The 16,892-nt window shown below is 40.9% G+C and overlaps 1 protein-coding gene across 2 annotated transcripts in view; it reads right to left on the bottom strand.

Annotated features, from left to right (window-relative positions):
* TRAPPC12 (trafficking protein particle complex 12) overlaps positions 1–16,892 on the bottom strand; it is a 350,210-nt gene that overhangs the window by 212,499 nt on the left and 120,819 nt on the right. The gene's annotated exons all lie outside the window — the stretch shown is intronic.

Here is a 16,892-nt window from a genome sequence, read left to right as displayed (position 1 = left end):
GTGAGATCTAGGCCTTTTTATATACCTTCTGTATCCAGTCTGCTTATGATCTGTCTAGCACAAGGATTGTGATAAAGGCAGAACATAAAAAGTGTAAAATAAACTTACGTGAACCAAAATAGCTTGAAATTAACAGCAAACTGAAAAATAAAACATTCTAATATCTCTAATTAGAGTATAGTCTGGACATTTGTGATGCAAAGATCTACATGACATTTTTCTATGGAAAACTACAACTCGCTCTACATATAAAGTCAAATCTATTAATTCAAAATGCTACTAGTAGTAGTGAAAAGAATCGTATGGTCATTATTGATGACACATTATGAGTATCAATGCAATGTCAACCACAGCTGGTTGCACAGAAGGAAGTACATGCATTCTTCAGGCTGACAGATCTTAGAGAGATTACATCTGGCATTTCGATCTTCCTATACCAAGAGAGAATATTACAAAATTAAAAAAATAACTGCAATGAATTAGGTCAACTACCAGCATGGAAGAGTTACCATATAAGGAAAGGTTAGAAAAGTATGAAAAAATATGAAGACATAATGTGAAGTCCAAAGAGAAAAATATAATTCAATTTTAAAGAAAACATTGTTTTACTAAACAGATCTTTGAGTTTGTCCTGGCTCTCAGGGAACGAGTCCGAGCTCTGGAGGCTAGAGTGGCAGACTTGAAGGAGCTGAAGCAGACAGAGAGGTACATTGATGAGACCTTCAGGGACATAGTAGTCAAGTCCCAAATCCAGTCTGGCAGCCCCAGTGTTGCCTTGGATCAGAAAGGTCTCCAAGTTGGAGAATGTCACCCTGGTGTAGCAGGAAGTGATCCTGTAGTAAGGACCTGCTCTCTAGGTGATGTATTGTCCTCTTGCACTGAGGACAAGTCTCCCAGGGCTACTACCCAGTAGGGCAGGTTTAGGCCGGCCATCATAGTTGGTGATTCAATTATTAGAAATGTAGATAGCTGGGTGGCTGGTGGACATGAGGATTGCCTGGTAACTTGCCTGCCTGGTGTGAAGGTGGCAGACCTCACATGTCACCTAGATAGGATTATAGACAGTGCTGGGGAGGAGGCGGCTGTCATGGTACATTGGAGAGAGGTTCTGGAAGCCAAATTTAGGATTTTAGGTAGAAAGCCGAAATCCAGAACCTCCAGGGTGGCATTCTCTGAAATGCCTACTGTTCCACGTGCAGATCCCTATAGGCAGGCAGAGCTCCGGAGTTTCAATGCGTGGATGAGACGATGGTGCAGGGAAGAGGGCTACAGTTTTGTAAGGAACTGGGGAAACTTTTGGGGAAGGGGGAGACTTTTCCAAAAGGATGGGCTCCACCTTAATCAGAGGAACCAAGCTGCTGGCACTACCTTTTAAAAAGGAGGTAGAGCAGCTTTTAAACTAGAACAAGGGGGAAAGCAGACACTCAACAGTGCATGGTTCGGAGGAAGGTATCTTCGAAGGATACTAATGAAATAGGAGAGTTAGGGAATCCCAATAGAGAGGTTCCAATAAAAGCAAAAGTAGTCCAGCTGCCCTTAAGAAAAGATTCACCTGAGCTAAAGGATTCCAAATTATCCCTATCAACTAAAAAGCAGGTTGTTAATACAAACAAAAAACACACTTTTAAATGTCTGTATTCCAATGCCAGAAGTCTAAGAAGTAAGATGGGAGAGTTAGAGTATATAATAGTAAATGATGAAATTGACATAACTGGCATCACAGAGACCTGGTGGAAGGAGGATAACCAATAGGACAGTGCTATATCAGGGTACAAATTATATTGCAATGATAGGGAGGATCAACTTGGTGGGGGTGTGGCACTTTATGTCCAGGAGGGTATAGAGTCCAACAGGATAAAGAACATATAAGAGACTAAATGCTCAGTAGAATCAATATGGGTAGGAATCCCATGTGTGTTGGGTAAGAGTATAGTGATAGGAGTATACTACTGTCCACCTGGACAAAATGGTCACACAGATGATGAAATGCTAAGAGAAATCAGGGAAGCTAACCAATTTGGCAGAGCAGTAATAATGGGAGATTTCAATTACCCAAAACCACAAGTGCAGAAGAATTTGTCGAATCCAAATGTTTATTATTTTTGCAAAGTTCATATGGCAACTCCACTGTAATTTTTTATGTATAATTCCAATCACAGGTAGGGGTCCCCCGACACGGACCCCGTGTTTCGCCCACTGGCTGCGTCGGGAGGGACAACACCATATAATCACACAATCTGAAAATTAAATTTAGACATTTAACATGGATCCTAAAGGAAGGGTACAGGCCGAAATAAAACGTTGGTAAAGTCAAAAAATTCCACATACCTTCAATAGTTTCAACAGACCGGTTAACAGGGAGTGCAAATGCAATATCAGCGGGCTGGCATTTTAAATGCCAAACCTCATTTTGGCGTGAATATCAACAACCAATCAGAACGCGAGAATGGAAAGCCAATCAGACCAAGGCAGGTAAGTTAGGTGAAAAACCTAGGTGAAGAAACTCCACTCTAATTCATTATTAAGGCCACCAGGGGTCACTGTGTCAAGAAGATAGATCCATCTTTGTTCCCTTTAAATAAAAGTTCAGAGAAATTACCGCCCCGTAACGGGGGACGAACAACATCTAAAACAAAGAATTTTAAATCAGTTATTTCATGATGCTGTTGAGTCCAATGTTCCACCAATGGCTCATTTTCCCTTTGGTTCTTAATATTGGATCTATGTTCTATTAAGCGGGTTTTTATCATCCGTTTCATCTTACCCATGTATAATTTTTGACATGGACAATAGATTACATAGACAACTCCAGTCGTTGTGCAATCAGATGTACCCCGAAGGAAAAAAACTTTAGACGTAACAGGATGAATAAACTCAGATATAGTCATTGTCAGAGGGCACACTGTGCAGTGACCACATGGTTTGTGGCCACCCCCACTGTCAAAAGTCACAGGATTTTGTACTGTATGGACTAGCATGTCTTTCAGGTTCTTACCCCTCCGATATGTAAAACGTAAAGTAGCTTGAAAGAAACGGTCTAGCGATAATGCTGACCAATGTTTACGTATCAAGTCTGAAATGGTCTTACTCTGTACCGAAAAAGGTAAAATGCAGTTAATAGAATGATCTTCAGACAAGTTCCTCGGTAAAAATAAAAGATCTCTATTGACATAAAGGGCCCGTTTATATGCGCGTTTCAAAATTCTGTGCGGGTACCCCCGCAAAGTAAACCGCATCAACATCTGCTTATCTTGAAGCATATATTCCTCTTTCGAGGAGCAGAGGCGACGTAGCCTCAGGAATTGACCCGTAGGAATGTTCTGTTTAAGAAAGCGTGGGTGACAGCTCTTATACTGTAAGAGGGTATTCTTATCCGTATGTTTCCGGAAAATAGTTGTTTCAAAACCATTTCTTGAAGCAGAAATTAAAATATCCAAAAATGGAATACTGTTAGTTTCTATGTCAAAATTAAATTGAAGATTACTGTCACAACTATTTAGCCAGTCTAGGAAAACAAAAAATTGTATGTCCGTACCTAACCAGACTAGGAATATGTCGTCGATATATCTCAACCAAACTGAAAAAAACTGTGACCATACAGATGAATAAATAAATGTCTCCTCAAACATAGCGACATATAAACAGGCAAGGCTTGGGGCCATAGTGGCACCCATCGCCGTGCCTTTTATTTGTTGATAGAATTGTGAATTGAAAGTAAAGACATTTTTTGTTAAAGCTAAACGTGCCAGTTCCATAAAAAATGCTGTAGGGGTCCAAATAGGGTTAGATCTCAATTCTAAAGTCTTTTGAATCACATTCAAGGCCTCTGTTTGAGGGATGTTTGAATAGAGCGAAACAATGTCTAAAGTAACTAAGAATACAGTGTCATCAGGTGTGGGCAACTGTTTCAACAAAGAAATCAAATGTGACGAGTCCCTCACATAAGATTTAATTTTTGGGACGAACGGTCTCAGAAAACAATCAATACATTTTGAAAGGGGCTCTAAGAGGGAACCAATCCCCGACACAATGGGTCACCCTGGTGGATTGATAAGCGATTTATGGACCTTCGGGAGAGTGTAAAATGCCGGTGTTATAGGGAACTCACATTGTAAAAATTGAGCTTCTCGGGTGGTGATAAATTTATGATCCAATGCGTTCTGTACTAAGCATTTTATTTCAGCCTGGATGGATGATGTGGGATCAGTTGCTAAAGGGTAATAAAATGCTCTATCTTTCAATTGACGTAGGATTTCAGAATCATAGTCAATTTTGTTCAATAAAACAATATCTCCACCCTTATCGGCTGGTTTTATGACTATTCCAGGATCATCTGCCAAGGATCTAATGGCTTGCCATTCATCTTTAGAAAGGTTAAAGGAAATATAATCTTTCGAACGGGTAAGGTCTTTCACGTCGGATCTCACCAGTTTCTCAAAAGCTGACAATAAAGGATCAGGAGCCACATGAGGTACCCATCTGGATTTTAAATACACTAAAGATTGATCAGGTATTTGTGGAGAATCAGCAAAATAGGACTTCAATTTAAGCATTCGAAAGAATCGGTACAAATTAATCTGAACATTGAAATCATAATTCACAGTCGGAACGAAAGAAAGACCTTTAGCCAAAAGATCCTTCTCTGGTCCCGACAACAATCTAGAGGATAAATTAAATATTGTATCATCAGGCTGCATTATTGTTGCCAAGGATCCTGTTGATGACGAGTAGCTCGTGTAATTCTCTGTTGACCCTGTTGAACGGGTGCGGCATGGCCGCGACCCCGTTGATTTCGAGAAGATTGATGTGTTTGAGTCCCCTCTAAAAAAGAGGGTGCTGACGTATAGTCCGATAATGAAGACAATGCTGTATTTGATGGAGGGACGGAGCCCCGATCCCTTTGAGCTGTACCAAAATTCGTTTCTTCGCCTGCTGAGTCGTCCGAAGAGGACTGTGCGAAAGTCACCTTCCTCGGAGGACGATTTGTGGCCATCCATTGGTAAACGTAGCCTTTACAATAGTCGTATTCGTCCCGCTGAAATTTTCTAAATTTTGTAGCTTTTAAATCAGTCTTGAATTTTTCCAAATTCTCCTTGAACTCAGTGTGTTGGAGATCAAATTGTTCCAATGAAGAATTATTTTTGATTTGATCAATTTGTGTTGTTAATTCCTCCTGTAAAGATTGAGTGAGAGTCTTAGTAGTTTCAATGATCAAGATCATCAAGTCGAACGAACACTTATTGAGTATCTTGTTGCAGCCCCGGTCGCCGCCTTAACGGTCCTTACCTCCACCGGGGTCCCCTCCGCACTGCCGCGAGCCGCGGGATCCGGGGCTGGCCTGGCCGCATGGCAGCGGCATCTCCACGAGGGAGACGCCGCCGACGCTGCCAAGGCCCGATCACGACTCCTCCCCCTGCAAGGAACGCGCGCGCGCGAGGGCTGTCCTTTTACAGGTCCAGCACCCGGAAGTGCTGAACCGCCCTCTTCCTGACGTCAGCGCCGGCGGGGGATTTAAGTCTGCACTGCTCCTTCCTGCTTTGCCTTGCAACGTGGTCGCTCCTGAGTGTTAGTTGCTGTTCCTGATCCTGCCTGCCAGTTTCAGCGTTCCTGTTCCTGTTTTTCTGACTTCTGCTGCCTGTCTTGACCTCGGTACGTTTCCACGCTTCTGACTTCTGCTGCCTGCCTTGACCTCGGTACGTCTCCACGCTTCTGACTTCTGCTGCCTGCCTTGACCTCGGTACGTCTCCATGCTTCTGTCTTCTGCTGCCTGCCTTGACCTCGGCTCGTATTCTCACCTAAGTCCCAGCGGTCCGGGTCCCTACGGGCTCCTCCTGGGGGGACCTCGGACTTCCAGGGCGAAGCCACCTAAGCCCTAGCGACCCGGGCGTCGACAGCTCCTCTGGGGGCGTCACGGGTTTCCAGGTGAAGATCCATCTCCGGCTGTGCGTGTTCTGCCTCCCGACCGTCTCTCTTCGCCGGTCGGCCTAAGGATCCACTTCCGGGACACAACATATCTGGTTCCATCGATGTATAAAGTCCTTATTCTCTGCATGCAACCAGGGCGCCCCGGTTGCATGCAGAGAATAAGGACTTTATACATCGATGGAACCAGATACTCAATAAGTGTTCGTTCGACTTGATGATCTTGATCATTGAAACTACTAAGAACAATTTGATCTCCAACACACTGAGTTCAAGGAGAATTTGGAAAAATTCAAGACTGATTTAAAAGCTACAAAATTTAGAAAATTTCAGCGGGACGAATACGACTATTGTAAAGGCAACATGGTGCAGGATACTCTGAGCTGGATAGGCCCTCGAGGAGAGAGTACCTGGAAGCGCAGATGATCCTGAAAGGAGAAGAAAGACCCCCAAAGAGCGGTTGTCTAGTTAGTGGTGGAAACCCCGAAGGGTAGTTGGAAGTGAGAGGCCCCCGAGGAGCGGGTGCCCAGAGCTTCTTCAGGAGCAAGATACCCTGGAAGCGAGGAGTCTAAGCGTGCAGCTTAGAAGCAGTCAGAGTAGCTAAACCAAAGTCCTTGCTAACTCATTCATTAGGAGCAGAGCAGAGGCTTAAATACCCAGAGGTATTGACGTCATGCGGTGGGGCCGCCCCCTAGGTTCCCGCCATGACGTGTAGATAAGCGTAGGCAGTGTGCGCGCACGCGTGCCCTAGGAGGCCACGGGAAGGAGCATGGCGGACGGGGATGCCCATGCTGAGTTGGAGACGCCGAGGGTTTCGGCACTCAAGGCAGCCATCTTACCCATGGAGGCGGAGAAAGGCAAAAAAAAGAGGTGAGGCAGAGCGGTCGCAGCTGTCTGCAACCGACGGACACAACAGAGACATAAAATTCCTGGATGTAATAAACTACTACTTCATGGAGCAACTGGTTCAGGAACCAACGAGAGAGGGAGCTACTTTAGATTTAATTCTTAGTGGAACACAGGATTTGGTGAAAGAGGTAAAGGTGGTAGGGCCACTTGGCAATAGTGATCATAACATGATCAAATTTAAATTAATAACTGGAAGGGAGACAATAAGTACATCTACAGCTCTAACACTACATTTTCAAAAGGGAAACTTTGATAAAATGAGGAAAATAGTTAGAAAAGAACTGAAAGGTGCGGCTGCAAAGGTTAAAAGTATTCAACAGGCATGGACATTGTTTAAAAATACAATCCTAGATGCGCAGTCCAGATGTACTCCATGCATTAAGAAAGGTGGAAGGAAGGCAAAACGATTACCGGCATGGTTAAAAGGTGAGGTGAAAGAGGCTATTTTAGCCAAAAAAAAATCCTTCAAAAATTGGAAGAAGGATCCATCTGAATAAAATAGGAAAAAGTATAAGCATTGTCAAGTTAAATGTAAAACATTGATAAGACAGGCGCACAAAAAAATTATGCGCAGGAAGAGCCAAGTTTTTGAAAAGAAAAAATACAATTGTATGTGTTATCATCCAATTGCTGTCATGGAGTGAATCCTTGGGTTGTGGCGGAGTTGGTACTATCCAGCTCATGAAGCTTGGGCTGGGTCTGCGTTAACAGCAGATAGGCACGCTACTGGCTGGAACTGAGGGGATGCTTTCACCTATACCAGCCTTTGCTCCCATAGGTTGAGCCTTTGGGTTCTGAGGCTAGCAAGACTTAAGAGAATGTCCACAGGTAGATAAATGGTCCAAGGGTCAGGGCAGGCAGCAGCCAGACAGTCAATATCCAGGCAAGGGTTAAGACAGGCAGCAGTCAAGCACAGTCGGTATCCAGGCAAGGGTCAAGGCAACAAGAGATCAGTCAGAGAGCAGCAAGAAGACAAAGACAAATAAGGAGAAGCAAACAAGACAGGGGAGGCAAGACAAGGATAAGAATGAGGCCAGGTGGGACACTGGGAGTAAGGCAAAACAGTTACTGGAACAAGGCAGAGGGGCAAGGCAAGGCAGGGACTGGAACAAGGCAGAGGCAAAGCAAGGCAGGATCCGAATAGCAACAACACCGGCTAATGCAGGAGGACCTGTTGCTGAGGCCTTGGCTTGCAGATCGGCTAAGGTTTAAAATGGCCAGATTGTGGCAACATCATCCAGTGGCACTGGGAGGGCCTTCGTTAGTGCAACAGGCATGTGCGTGCTTAGGGAAGGCCAGAATAGAGTGGCTAGAGACATTGGCGACGTATTCAGATAAGTGAAGCCACCTGTGGTGGCCAAATGTTGCAACTGCCCTAAGCTATTGTCCAAATGAAACCACGCAAAAACTAGTGTGATAATTATTTAATTATTGCACAGATTCTATTTTTAATTTGATAAAATCTTGAAAAACATGTTCTAAAAAATTATTTTAAATTCTAATATTTAAAGAAAAACTTTTTATTTTTTTAATATTTGTTGTAATTTATTTCTTGAGAGGAAAGGACTTCAGCACTGGCAGAAAACATACTCGACTTAATTCAAAACCAGTAAGGGTCAAAAGCCTCTCGTTTTTTTATTAATGTCCTTTTTGAAATTCCTCATCTGCTCATCCAATATATAAAATGTCTTTTCTTCTTTAATATATTAAGGCCTGGATTTTCTAAAGTAGCGCAGCTCTCTGAATTTGGCGGTAACGGGGGGCAGGCCTGCGAAAGCTGGCAGCGATCACACCACCGCGGTGTAATCGCTGCCGGCTTTCGCACCACTAGCGCCACCGTAAAAGGCGATAAGGGGTCTTACCTTATTGCCGCCAGCGAGGTTTCCGCAGCGTCCGTCCTGCCGCTGCCCCGACTCCTCCTCTTCTGATGCCAACGCTGCCCCGACTCCTCCCCGATCTAGCTATAGAAATGTCCACAGAAAAAATTTGTTTTTCTTCATGCATTTAGCAAATTTTTTTTTTTTAAATTCACTGTTTTTCTTCATGCTTCTCACAGAATTTATTTTCTAGCAATCTGAACCATTTAGAAACAATACCATTAAAGACTTCAATATCAACTTATATGAATGATTCTACTGGCTCTTAGTCAAGGGTTCTGTATCCTTATATGTGTCAAAAAAACACCAAATTTTCTACATCCTTTTATATATCAGGAAATACCAACTTATCTGAAAGGCTCTGCTGGCTCTTAATCGAGGTTTCTGATATCTCAGGAAACGCTGAGATTTCTACATCCTTTTGTATTGAGTATTGTTTCTAAATAGTTCAGATTGCTAGAAAATAAATTCTGTGAGAAGCATGAAGAAAAACAGTGAATTTAAAAAAAAATACAAAATTTGCTAAATGCATGAAGAAAAACATTTTTTTTTGCTGTGGACATTTAATGTATTAACGAAGAAAAGACATTTTATATATTGCATGAGAGGTTGAGGAATTTCAAAAAGAAAGTTAATAAAAAAAATGAGAGGTTTTTGACCCGTGATTACACTTACTGGTTTTGAATTCAGTCGAGTACATTTTCTGCCAGTGCTGAGGTCCTTTCCTCTGAAGAAATAAATTACAACAAATAATTAAAAAAATAAATAAATAAAAAGTTTTTCTTTAAATATTTGAATTTAAAATAATTTTCTTGAGCATGTTTTTCAAGATTTTATCAAATTAAAAGTAGAATCTGAACAATGATTATCACACTAGTTTTTGCGTGATTGCAATTGCCCTAAACACCAAAGGCCATGTGTTGCTCACCCCTGAAATGTGAGTTACCCAAACCTGCTGGTAAATCTATATTACCCACCAACATTAGACAATGGGAAGTCAAATCATTTCGCTTGGTTTGCAATTTCCATCAACCAAAAACTATGTTGAAAAGGAGAGACCAACTTAGATCTTTGGCAGTGTAAAGGATTCATGGATTTATAGGTAAAACACAATTTTCTAATAATCCACCAATATCATATTTGTTCCCATGAGAGACCCAATCTTGAACATACTGAAGCAAGGTATGCCACATTATAAAAACTTAAGTCGGGCAGATTCAGCCCTCCTGCTTTTTTAGCAAAATCAAGGATATCAAAATGCAAACAAGGTGGTTTGTTCTTCCATTAAAACAAAGATTTAAGATCTAAAAGTTTTAATTTTAGATCCCTTTACTAACAATAGAAGCATTTGTAAGTGATAAAGAATTTCTGTAAGATGGCCATTTTAATTAAGGTGTATCTTCCCATAAGTGAGAGTGGAAGTAGTTTCCATCTGCTGGAATTTAGCCAAGTAAGTATTTCCGGACCCTTAATGATTCTCTTCCATCAAATGCAACTAGACTGAGCAGCTTTTATTAAACTGAACCAGACACTACCAACCTTTCAATACTACGTTTTACTTCTTGTTAAACTTTTATCTTTCCTCTTACTCTACTCCCAGTTAGAATAACCCCTGTTTTATTGTAACTTATTTTTCTATGCACTTGTTATAATGTGTAATGTAAACTCTTATGTTTTAGTTATGTACGTTATAATGTATTGCTCACCCCTTGTTTTATGTAAACCGACATGATACGAACTTCCGTGAATGGCGGTATAGAAAAACACAAATAAATAAAATAAATAAAAATAAGTCTTTTAAAGATGCGACAAAGCCATTTAGACGGATAACTTTCCTGATAGCAGTCTAAATGGCTTTTGAATATGTACCCCTCTGTATACTGCGCCACTTTGTTATCTAAGGCTGTGTTGATAGTTGTATGTTGTTCTAGCTTCTCATGTAATTAGTCCAGAGAAGATTGAATTTTTTGAAGTTTATCATTAACAGATGCCGAAACCGCATGCATCAATTCCTTGAGAAAGGCTTCTAAAATGCCCTGCACCATCCCCAAAACCTATGGCACTATTTTGAAATCAATAGTCGTAGTTGCCTTCTCTGTGCTAGCAAGTTTCTGTCTTCCCGACATTTCCAGATTCTTTCAAATCAAAAAATCGTCCATATGGAAGGTGAGCAATTAGTAGCAAATTTGTTTGGTTCTAAAAATCATGAAAAGAACAAATGCTGCTGGTATCCTGAGAGCAGGGAAACAGGACCTCCATGCTGCACTGCATCATTACCTGGAGTCTAAGTTTGCTTTCATTCTTCCCGTTCTCCCAATAGCCCCATTCCCTTCAATTCTCGTTTTCTTCACCCCATCACAGAAACTGGTCTTCCCCTTTCTTCCTTTTCAAGACAACTGTTTATTTACTGTAGAAATTTTTAAGGAAAAATGGCTATACTAATTTTTTACTGTTGATTTTTTTACTTAGTAAAAATGTTTACAAAAAATAGTGGTCTACCACAGAGTGAAAAAACAAACAAACCCCTGTTTATTTGGATTTGTTACCTAATTTTTTGATTACAAAATTTCCCCAAAGTGGTTTACAGTACATTAGAACAGTAGCATATGAGGAAAGGTCATAAAAACATAACAAATGCCATACTGGGTCAGACCAAGGGTCCATCAAGCCCAGCATCCTGTTTCCAACAGTGGCCAATCCAAGTCACAAGTACCTGCCAAGTACCCAAACATTAAATAGATTTCAAGCTACTATTGCTCATTAATTAATAACATTTAATAGATTTTTCCTCCAAGAACTTATCCAAACCTTTTTTAAACCCAGGTACACTAACTGCCGAAACTATATCCTCTGTCACTGAATTCTAGAGCTTAACTATGCGCTGAGTAAAAAAGAATTTTCTTCGATTTGTTTTAAATGAGCTACTTGCTAACTTCATGGAGTGCCCCCTAGTCCTTCTATGATCTGAGAGAGTAAATAACAGAGTCACATCTACCCATTCTAGACCTCTCATGATTTTAAAGACCTCTATCATATCCCCCTCAGCCGTCTCTTCTCCAAACTGAACGGCCCTAACCACTTTAGCCTTTCCTCAAAGGGGAGCTGTTCCATCCCCTTTATCATTTTGGTTGCCCTTCTCTATACCTTCTCCAGGGCAACTATATCTTTTTTAAGATGCAGTGACCAGAACTGTACACAGTATTCAAGCTGCGGGCTCACCATGGAGCGATACAGAGGCATTATGACATTTTCCGTTTTATTCACCATTCCCTTCCTAATAATACCTAACATTCTGTTTGCTTTTTTGACTGCTGCAGCACACTGAGCCGACAATTTCAGTATATTGTCCACTATGATGTCTAAATCTTTTTCCTGGGTGGTAACTCCTAATATGGAAACCTAACATTGAGTAATTACTGCATGGATTATTTTTCCCTATATGCAAAACCTTGCACTTGTTCGCATTAAATTTCATCTGCGCAATCTTCCAGTCTTGCAAGGTCTTAATCCAATTTATCACAATCTGCTTGTGATTTAACTACTCTGAATAATTTTGTATTATCTGCAAATTTGATAACCTAACTCTTTGTATTCCTTTCCAGATCATTTATAAATATATTGAAAAGCACCGGTCCAAGAACAGGTCCCTGAGGGCACTCCAGTGTTTACCGTTTTTCCATTGAGAAAATTGATCATTTAATTCTACTCTCTGTTTCCTGTCTTTTAACCAGTTTGTAATCCACGAAAGGACATCACTTCCTATCCCATTACTTTTTAGTTTTCTTAGAAGCCTCTCATGAGGGACTTTGTCAAACGCCTTCTGAAAATCCAAATACACTACATCTATTGTTTCACCTTTATCCACATGTTTATTAACCCCTTCAAAAAAAATGAAGCAGGTTTGTGAGGCAAGACTTTCCTTGGGTAAATCCATGTTGACAGTCTTCTATTAAACCATGTCTTTCCAATATTTTTCCCGGCACTAAAGTCAGGCTCAGTGGTCTATAGTTTCCCAGATCGTCCCTGGAGCCCTTTTTAAATATTGGGGTTACATTGGCCGCACTGTGAAGCTGTAAGATGTAATAAGGCAGACTGATAAATTAAAGAGTAGCAAATTGCTCAGACCAGATAGTATATATCTCAGAGTTCTGAACTCAAAAATGAAATTGAAGATCTGTTACTAGTAATTTGTAATCTATGATTGGGATCGTCCGCCGTGCTCAAAGACTGGAGGGTGGCCAGTGTAACCATGATCTTTAAAAAGAGCTCCAGGTAAGATCTGGGAAACTATAGACTGGTGAGTCTGACCTCAATGCAGGGAAAAATCATGGAACTATTCTAAAGACAAAATCACAGAATATATAAATAAATATAGAAAGATACTGTTTAATGGGATACAGTCAGAATGGATTTACAGAAGGGAAATCTGGTCTCACCAATCTGCTACCTTTTTTTGAAGGGATTAATAAATATGTGGATAATGATGAGCCAGTGGATGTAGTGTATTTGGATTTTCAGAAGACGTTTGACAAAGCCTTATACGAGTCTCCTGAGAAAATTTAAAAAGTCACGGGATAGGAGGAATGTCCTAGTGTAGATTGCAAACTGGTTAAAAGATAGGAAATAGAAAGTAGGACTACATGGTCAGTTTTCTCAGTGGAGAAGGGTAAACAGTGGAATGCCTCAAGGATTTGTACTGGGACTGGTGCTTTTAATACATTTATAAATGAACTGGAAGAGGGAACAATGAGAGAAGTGATCAAATTGGCAGATGATACAAAATTATTCCGAGTTGTGAAATCAGAAGCGGATTGTGAAAAATTGCAGAAGGATCTTGCGAAACTAGAAGACTGGGCATTTAAATGGCAGATGAAATTTAAAGAGGACAAGTGCAAAGTGATACACATGGGGAAAAGTAACCCACACTATAGTTACACAATCAGGCCGATTCAGTACGGTGTGCTCAGGCCGAGCGCACCATTAGCTCCCATTTGGACGCGTGTTTTCCACGCGCTATTAACCCCCGAAACTAATAGCACCCTCAACATGCAAATGCATGCTGATGAGCCTATTAGTTAGTCCCGCGCGATACAGAAAGTAAAATATGAAGCCAAGCCGCACATTTTACTCTCAGAAATTAACGCCTGCCCAAAGGCAGGAGTTAATTTTGGCCGGCACCGGGCAAGTGTACAGAAAAGCAGAAAAAAAAATTGCTTTTCTGCACACCCTCTGACTTAATATCATAGCAAAATTAAGTCGGAGGCCCCAAAAATAAAAAAAAATTTAAAAATCTTAAAAAAAAAAAAAATCTGCCTACGGCCCGTGGGTTGGAAGATAGACGCTCAGTTTTGCTAGCGTCCGTTTTCCGAACCCGTGGCTGTCAATGGGTTCGACAATCGCCGCCGGTAAAATGAAGCATCGGCTGTCAAAGCCACTGACAGTTGCTCCTTCTGCCAATAAGGAGGCGCTAGGGACGCGCTAGTGTCCCTAGCGCTTCCTTTTTACCGCAGACCCTCATTTGCATACAGAATCAAGCGCTCAGGAGAGTGGCCTGGGTGTGCATCGGGAGAGCGGGCGCTCGCCTCGGAGCGCCAGTTCTCTCCCGCATTTTACTGAAACGGCCCGAATGTTAGGTTCCATATTAGGAGTTACCACCCATGAAAAGGACCTGGGCGTCATAGGACAATACTTTGAAATCTTCAGTTCAGTGTGCTGTGGCAGTCAAAAAAGCAAACAGAATGTTAAGAATTATTAAGAAAGGAATGGAGAATAAAACGGCAAATGTCATAATGTCTCTGTATTGCTTCATGATGAGGCTGCACTTAAAGGTGAATTTTAAAAGCCAGGAGATAAGCATGCGTCTCGGACCGGCACGCACTCCGTGGATTTAAAGAAGTGCCCAAGTAGGCGCATATCTCCCGGTATGCACACAAATCAAAAAATTAAAAAAAGAGCGTGGGCATGGTCTGGGCGGAGCATGGGCAGGACTTGGGCATTCTGGAAAGGTTACTTGAAATGTGCACATAAGCATTCCATACCACGTAACTTTACTTCTACTATGGATGGCATGCAAGTTTAAAAATATAAAAACCAGGGCTAGTCAATGGGGTTTGAAGGGTCAGACCTAACAGGATAAAAGGGAGGCTATCTACCTAAGGGGGGTTAGACAGTCCTATCCTTTACCGGGGTGAACTGTGAACGAACTGGGGAAATGGGTATTTGCATCAGCGTGCATGCCTAGCAAAATCCCCCTGCTTACGCGGTACAGCCAGCATTTTCACGCATATGTATGCTTGTACAACCGATTTTATATCATATGCAAATATAGATGCATATTTTATAAAATTGCCATGTCCTTTGGCGCGAGCCAGCATACACACGTACATGTACACCTGCGTGGCTGTTTCAAAGTTACTCCCCCCAAGAACTATGTTCAGTTCTCATCACATCTCAAAAAAGATATAGCTACATTGGAAAAGGTACAGAGAAGGGTGACCAAAATGATAAAGGGAATGGATTACCTTCCCTATGAGGAAAGGCTAAAGAGGTTGGGTCTGTTCAGCTTAGAGAAGAGACATCTGAGGGGGGGATACAATAGAGGTCTATAAAATCATGTGTGGAATAGAATGGGTAAATGTAAATTGGTTATTTACTCTTTCAAAACATATAAAGGCTAGGGGACACTCCATGAAGTAAGTAAGTACCACATTAGAACAAAATCAGGGTAAAATTTTTTCACTCAATGCACAATTAAGATCTGGAATTCATTACTGGAGGATGTGGCTAAGGCAATTAGTGTAGCTGGGTATAAAAAAGGTAAATATTCCTGGAGGAGAAGTCAACAAACTGTTATTAACCAAGCTGACCTAAGAAATAGCCTTTACTTATCACTGCACAATAACATGGGATTGGCCACTATTGGAATCAGGATACTGGGCTCGATGGACCCTTGGTCTGACCCAGTATGGCAATTTCTTATGTTTTTACATGGATGTCCATGATGCCTGGCAAGATGACGTCAGTAGGAACGGTACCAGGTACTGTCAGTAGTGTCAGTGTAATGTCCGGTAGGCATGCCTTGGCACTTTCCTTTTCAGACAAAGAAAAGTAATGCTTTAAAATGTGTTTGCTTTTTTACATTACTTATACATTACTTAATTTCAGGTTATTTTGGTGAAAATAAGTTATTGGGCTCTGGTGCTGGAACCAATCCCATTTATAACATTGTTCTTATGGGATAATAAATTTCACTTACAATGTTTTGACTTAAGACATGGCTTTCAAGAACCAATTGCATCTTAAGTCTAAGGACTTCCTGTGGTCTATGATCTCAAACAAGTTTACTGCACTGAAAATGAAATTTAAGATCAGCTTTAAAATAAACTTGAGCGACCAATAAACCTAGGGGTTTATTAAAGTACATTTCACTGCTGGCTAGTACCATGACCGATACAACTCCTGTGACAGATGGAACAGCCACCTCAAAATTAATAATGCTTTCTACATTTTTAAAAATATGCTAAAACGATCTCTAATAAATGTTTTCTTATAAAAGCAAATTGTGCCTTTCGCTGATTATTTTCCTGTTAGTACATTTTGTAACAGAAAGAATGCACTTAAAAACTCAGTAATAACGAAATTACCACAATTTCTAGAGGCCTGGCAACTCACCACACCAGGGGTGATGGTAATTTCAGCATTATCTGCATCCTGGGATGTGATGTACATTATGGCGCATGCAATTTAAATAGTAAAATTAAACATTTTAACTAATTGAAGAAATATAGATTTTCAGTAACAAAAGAGTAGAAATATGTGGTACCCTAAAATCTTAACCCCTGGCTCAGAACAACTACACATGCATTCACATAATAACCAAGTCTACTTGACAGTATGCCTAGGTACTCATCATTCACCAGACATAGCTAATAGTAAGCGTATGATTTTTTTTTTCCAAACAAAGACTCAAAGGGAGTCATTAACTGTACATGTGACACCATTAAAGTGATTAAAATGTCCTCCTCCACTAGCTATGACATTCTTTTCCATCATAAATTACAATGGTAGAACAATTTTGACATCGCTTAAGAAAATGCATTTAGTAACCCTTTCTTAGGAACACACAGTTAACACAAATATTAATATACAATTAAAGAATTAAAGCATAGAGAGAAAATTAAAATG

The sequence above is a fragment of the Rhinatrema bivittatum genome, chromosome 3 (genome assembly GCF_901001135.1).
Source record: "Rhinatrema bivittatum chromosome 3, aRhiBiv1.1, whole genome shotgun sequence".
NCBI classification, from domain to species: Eukaryota; Metazoa; Chordata; class Amphibia; order Gymnophiona; family Rhinatrematidae; genus Rhinatrema; species Rhinatrema bivittatum.
The sequence above is the reverse complement of the archived record's forward strand: the minus strand, read 5'-3'. Positions and strand labels throughout refer to the sequence as shown.